The sequence below is a fragment of the Chrysochloris asiatica genome, unplaced genomic scaffold (genome assembly GCF_000296735.1).
Source record: "Chrysochloris asiatica unplaced genomic scaffold, ChrAsi1.0 scaffold00032, whole genome shotgun sequence".
Taxonomy (NCBI): Eukaryota; Metazoa; Chordata; class Mammalia; order Afrosoricida; family Chrysochloridae; genus Chrysochloris; species Chrysochloris asiatica.
This window is the reverse complement of record NW_006408550.1, coordinates 14,474,805-14,482,140: the sequence shown is the minus strand read 5'-3', so window position 1 is coordinate 14,482,140 and position 7,336 is coordinate 14,474,805.

Genomic DNA, 7,336 nt, shown 5'->3' with positions numbered 1-7,336 from the left:
GTTCTGCTGTGCAAAAGGTTGCTCTGGGTCGGTACTGACTCGATGGCACCTAACAACAACAACAATTCCTCTTCAATTTGTCATTCCCAGTATTATAAACTATATGACTGTTAGATTCAAAATGACCAATACCAGTCCATTTTAGTTCACCAATGCTTAGGATATCGATCTTTGTTTCATTGCAATTTTGACAATGTTAAATTTTCCTAGATTAATACTTTGTACACTTCAGGTTCCAATTATATAGATATTTACAGTTGTTTCTCCTCATTTTCAGTGTGTCCTATCAACAAATGACTGTCCCAAAAGCTTTACTCTATTCATGTCATTTTGAGGAGTCAGCTCTCCGCCAGTTATATTTTGAGTGCCTTCCAACCCGAGCGACTCATCATCTGCCACTATATCTGACAATATTCTGGTGCTATTCATGTTTTCATCTTGCAGCACATCTGACAATATTCCACTGCTCTTCATAAGGTTTCTAGTGAGTAAACCTTCAGAAGTAGTACACCCTTACTTCTTAGTCTGTCTTATTCTGGAAGCTTAGCTGAAACCTGTTCCTGTGGGCAACCCTACTGGTATTTAAAATACTAGTAACATAGCCTCCAGCATCACAGCACCTCACAAGCCACTACAGTTTGACAAACTGACAGCGGAATGGTGGTGTTGACATCATAGAGGTTAGTGTTGACAACACATAGGATAATTACAACAGGTTACAGAATGGGGGACAGTGACATAATATTGAGAATCATGGCCTAGCTAAATTGGTACATGTCTTGGGAGATACAATTCAATATGTAGCACGTAGTAAATATCAAGAGGTTATGTCTCTCTTCCCATTGAAACTGGGTGAAGATATTTTTCAGCAGTTTATGGTAAAAGAGAGATTCAAGGTAACAATTATGGTAAAAAAAACGTTTTGTTTTGCTTTTGTTTTGTTTTTTATTTCATATTTATTTTCTGTTTTAATCACACAGTTAATTATCTTGCTGTGTGCAGCTCTTACTCCCCAGGGTTTGGCAATGTGATACAAAATTAAGTAATATCATTAATCTCAATCCATCACTAGTTACTTCAATCTAAACAAATTGATTATGTTCATACTCCTGGCTAGTTTACATTTGACTGATAGAAAATGTACAGGTTCCTCATGAGCACAATGAATTTTCTGGAATACCCATTTTTCCCAGTAGTATCTCTAGTTTTTTATGATCCACAGACTTGAATACATTTTCTTAGTCAACAAAGCACAAATAAATATTTTTTTGGAATTCTCTGCTTTCAGTCAAGATCCATGTGATGTCAGCAATGATATTCCTAATTCCACGTCAATTTCTGAATCTGGCTTAAATTTTGGGCAGTTCCCTGTTGATGTACCACAGCAAAATATTTTTCAATTATCTTCAGCTTTACTTGTATATATTCCTGAATGTTTTTGTGTACATCAAAAAACAAAAACAAAAAAACCCACAGCCTAATCTGTTGACCTTTTTGTTATTGTTAGGTGCCATCGAGTCAGTACCGACTCATAGGGACCTTATGCACAGCCGAACAAAACACTGCCCAATCCTGGGCCAACCTCAGTATTGTTGCCACACTTGAACCCATTAGAAACACAAAATGTAAGATTTCTAGAAGTTATTTTCATCGGGCATGGAGGAGAGAAGATTGTTCACAGCTTCATTCTTGGAGTACCCGTTTTTCTGGCTGGCATCAAATCTGCTAAAAGCAGGTCTCACCCTTCCTCTAGTAAAGCAAGTAGCCTGGTCTTTATTTCTCACTTGAGCTTAGGTGCTATCAGAACTGGTATGGAAGACTCGACCACCTAGTTGATAATTCTTCACAGTGCCAACAGTTAAAGCACTCGGTTGCTAGCACAAAGGTAGAGGCTCCAGGCCACTAACAGGCTTGCCAATGTAGTTCTGAACAACCAGCCACTGAAAACCTTAAGGTGCACAGTGCTACTCTAACACACATGGAGTCCCCATGAACCAGAGGCAAGTTAATGGCAATTTGTTTTTGTTTTAACCATCTAGCTGCATTAACCAGTCTTCCTGCTCATTTTCATTTCACTTCTCCTCCCTTATATCTCTCTATAAATTACAATAGATGGGACCACATACATCCTGTTATTTCTACTGTGAACGCCAGCCTACTAGATGTGCTGCCATTAGAATTTGCCCAAGGTCATTACTCAAGAACATCCTTCATGTCATCTTCATTATTTTGTCCTCTTTATTTAAATTTAAATTATCTTCTAATAGACTAAATTTCATTATTTTAAAAAGAAAAAACAAAAAACTCGTTGGAGGAACCTGAGACCCTGATTCTCCATCACCTTTCAGGTCTGGAAATGAACTCACCCTTATGGCCCAATGTTTCAGCCAAGAAATAGGTATATAGAGGGGCAACATCACTAGTGAGGTATGCACACCATGGAATGATCAATCATTCAAGATCAGCATTTACCTAAGGACAAAGTTGAGAAGGTACGGGAAGAATGGAAATAAGAACCACAGGGAGGAAATGGGAAAACTATTGTTACATGGAGGAGATTGCAATAATTGAAAAGAAACCAAGTGTATGATTTGTTCTATGTAAAACTGACAATATTCTCTGTAAACCGCTCAATTCACAATAAAAACTTTTATAAATAATAATAAAAGAAGTAAACGCAAGTACCGCTAAAGTGAGTGATGGACAGAAGAGTGAAGACCACCTCATACAGTAAACTGAGAGTTTATGAAGTAAAGGAGCTCTAAGAATTGAGCACAAAATCGAGGAAAACATTGTCTTGCATAGATTAAGATTGGGAAACTTAATCTAGGAAAGAGGAAATACCCCATGTACTCATGACTGTTGTTGTTGTTGTGTGCTGTGGAGTCGGTTCCGACTCATAGAGACCCTGTGCAGGGTTTCCGAGGCTATAAATCTTTACGGGAGCAGAAAGCCTCATCTTTCTCCCACGGAATGACTGGTAGTTTCGAGCTGCTGACCTTGCGGTTCGCAGCCCTATTCATATACCAGAAAAATAAATTGCAATGCCAGAAATACAAAATAACTGTCAACAATATACAAAAAGAATGCTAAAATTATAAAACATAAATTATAAACTTATTTTGAGACGTTATTAAAGGTATCTTTTTTAATAAAAATTTACAATATAAAAAAAAAAAGTTTACTTGCATGTGATATCAATTATATTGTTCAATGAATTATGCCTTCCACTAGGTTACCTCTCTTTGGAATGAGCACAAATAAGGATCTCTTCCAATCAGTTGACCAGGTTGCTGTCTCCCAAATTTCTTGGCGCAGGCGAGTGAATGCCTGCAGGTCTGCATCAGCTTTTTCAAAGACTTTAATTTGTATTCCATTAACTTCCAGAGTCCTATCATTCACCAATGACTTCAACATAGCAGACTTCTTCCTTCAGTACCATCGGGTTTTGCTCATATGATGGTGATGGTGCACCATGGAGTCGGTTCCAACTCATAGCGACCCTGCATAGGGTTTCCGAGATTGTAAACCTTCTCAGGAGCAGAAAGCCTTTCTCCCGTAGAACAGCTGGTAGTTTCAAACTGCTGACCTTGAGGTTTAACAGTCCAACTCAGAACCACTGTTGTTGTTGTTAAGTGCCGTCAAGTCGATTCCAACCCATAGTGACCCTGTATAGGGTTTCCAAGGAGCAGCTGGTGAGCTTGAACCACCAAACTTGCAGTTCAAAGGACTTTACAGTCTGACGCATTAGCCCACAGCGCCACACCATAACCACTTGTTGTTAACACTACCAAAAGTCCTTGATCATTTGCTATCTCTTAAAATGGTTACATAAGGAGCTCTGGTAGCGTAGTGGTTACTAATCGAGCTGCAAACCGGAAGGTCAGCAGTTCGAAACTACCAGCTGCTCCGCAGGAGAAAGATAAGGCGATCTACTCCCGTAAAGATTTACAGCGTCGGAAACCCTATTCAGGGTCACTATGGGTTGAAACCGACTCGACAGCACTTAACAACAACAACAAAATGGTTGCACATGAAACATTTCTTTTTGGTACAATGATTCAAAAGACATTCTAAGATTCCTACAGTCCTGGAGATAGCTTACCTGTACCTCTGAAATTTCTTGTGTTCCCGTCAGCGATCTATTTTATTCCTGAATCCTATATAAAATTCATTTCTTGTATCATGCAGATCAGCAAAATACAATGAAGCATCTCAGAACAGACCCTCAGGGTTGGTGCTCAGGAGAACTCTTGACCCTTTCTAAGGTTACCAAGAAGTTTTATTGTTAGCAAAGAACAGTCTGTGTTCAACAGTCACTGACGGTAGTGACTTCGGCTATAAGGGAACTGTTACTTCTAATCGGACAGGATGCTTCCTCACCTTTAATGTCTTAGAAAAATGTTCTGATGGAACTTGAGAATGAAAGGTCACTGTTTCATTTTAAACCACATTACTACCCAGGGTGTGATTTGAGAAAAGAGTGTGAGACAGAAAAATGTTCTGCTTAACTAAGAAGAAAAAAATTCGATTTTTAATTTTTATTTTAGAACAGTCCAAAAGAAAGGAGAAATATAGTGGAAGGACAGGATCATCCAGAGTGGAATGCAAGTGATAGGGTCACATATAAATTATGACAAAAATTTCTAGTGGTGGCGATTAATGTCTTTTAGAAAAATTTCCATGTTCTCTATAATCACCAAAGCATCAATAAAAGACTTCCAGAAGAAACGATGAATATAAAACCAATGTTCTCCCATGTAAACCATCACTCAATTCACAATAAAAACTTAAAAAATTAATAAATCAGAGAATATACATAGCACATCTCAACCAAGGGAAGCATATTTGATTGTGTGAACTGCTGGAAGTTTTTCAAAAGTTATCCTATTTAAATATAAAGCTCCTTGTAACATCTTAAAAAAAAAAAAAAACTTCCAGAAGTGAGAACCATCAGGATATAATGTAGATAAGTGAAGGAAGACAAGGGGTGTCCAGCATGAGACAAAGCCAGTCAGGGAGAAAATACAACCAACAGTGATGGGAGCTCAGAGTGGCAGCTAAGAGCAGGGGAATGCTACTGGCTGACACAGATGAATGGCAACTTTTACTCTCCATTACCTGAAAATCATCAGGGACACTAAGGAGGGCACAAGACAACTTTCCAAGTAAGTAATATGGATGTCAATACATTTTCTTTGGATTTTAAATTAAGGGCAACCTGAGGAGGACCGTGATATATCAAGGAAACACAAAGTGAGACCTTTTAGCCAAAACTGATGGTTTATTTCTCCAGAAGCTATGACAATTGTAAATATCCACATGATTGCTAGAAAATAATTTGATAGGAAAAGTTTGAACAAATCATGTCCATGAGCTGTTTTAACTGAAGGGAATCACTTTAGATATTAATGTGCATTAACCATGTTCCCTTTTTTGCCATTCAAAAGAAAGATGGGGTCATTATGCAGATGATGTCTATATTAATGAATTTCAACTATAATTAAACCATATAAAAATGAATCACTTGCTCTAACTTAATAAATTTTGAATGTGTGGTAATTAAAAGAGGGAATGAGCTTGCATTTACCAGTATCAATGTCGTATTAGTTTGTCATATCAATATTGAGGAATTACTAAGATATAAGTAATAAAAATATACCGAGGAAAACCATACTATCATCAAGTCAATTCTTACTCATAGCAACTCTCATAGGGTTTGGGAAGCAGCCAGTTTCCTCATCTTTCTCTGAGTGGCTGGTGGGCTTGAACTGTCAGTCTTACCATTAGCTGCTCAGTGCCTAACCAACAGAGCCACCATGACTCCTTAGTAAAAATATGTTGTTGTTAAATGCATCAAGTTGATTCCAAGTCATAGCGACCCTGTATAGGGTTTCTGAGGAGAAGCTGGTGGCTTTGAATCACTGACCTTGCTGTTTACAGTAAAAATATAGAAACAGCAAATTTCACATCTTAAGAAACAATTCAAAGCATTATGAATGCAATTCCATATGGAAACATCTTATTTCCAGGGGACATAAAAGCGTTACTGTTGAAGTTGCTGGTTAATATCTTGATTGTGAAACATTTCTATCCAATAATCAATAAGGACATATTTTATTATGCTTATTTGAGTAATTGTGTGAATTTAACATTAACAAAACTTTTTCTTTGAAAATATTTTGAATTTCAGTTTTTGAGACATCCCTTATTTCCATTTATAAGGCCACTTCAACTTCTGTCTATAGACTTTCAGATGAAGTTCCAGGTACTATAGAAATCCAGAAAGCAGAAAACTATTACCTACGTATATTTCTAACACTATTTCATTTCTGGAATAGTCATAAAAGTCACCCTTTACCTCCCTGCTTCAGTAACTAAACGTGTCTCTCAGAATAGCAGGTTTTTCACTTGGTATTCCTGTTGTCTACTCATTATACCTAATATGATGGCACAGTGGTGGTGGGGTTTTCCCTGAACGTCACTCAGTCACTGGCTTTCTCTCTGAAATTGATTGGATTAGGAAAACACTGTTAAGGAACTCTATTTTTAGTCAACTCTTTAAGAAGGCAAAAGAGTAATAGGTTGTTTGTGTTTTATTTTTTAACTTTAGTCTTATGCTTTTCTAGGGACCGGCATAGTGGAATGATTACAAAATTCTTGAAGGCTGATGTAAAGATGTTTATTAGCAGTATCATCAGGTCCTTACTTCCCACCTTTCTTGCATCGTGGCACATGTGGAAAACAATCATGTTTGTGTAGCACACCTGGCTAACCACTGGAAACTGATACCAGTCTCTTCCATCACAACAATGGACACTCATCACTAGATAAGGTGTGAAGTTCTATTCACCTCACAAGGCCATTCTATTAAAAATATTGGGAACATATTGCTGTTGGGTAATGCATTTACTATTGTTGTTAAATGCTGTCCAGTCTGTTCCGAGTCAACGTGACCCTGTATAGTGTTTCCGAAGCTGTACATCTTTCCTAGAGCAGAAATTCTCATCTTTCACCAACACAGTAGCTGGTGGGCTCAAACTGGCAACCTTGTTGTTCATAGTCTATTGTTTATCATACAGAACCAATTGTAAATCTACCAAGGAAAATAACTAACCTAAAAAACAATTATCCCTGTATCTTAAATTCAGCATTTCCTTTTTTTTTTTTTTAACAGTAGTATCTGAATACCTATAAATGGCCTACACCAAATGTGAATATATTGTATAAACAGAAAAAAGTCTCAAGCTGGAAACACTCATGTCAGACTGAGAATCATGGGTACAATATGCACTGTAAGAAAACAAAAGATGAAGCTATAAACCATTTCTGAAAA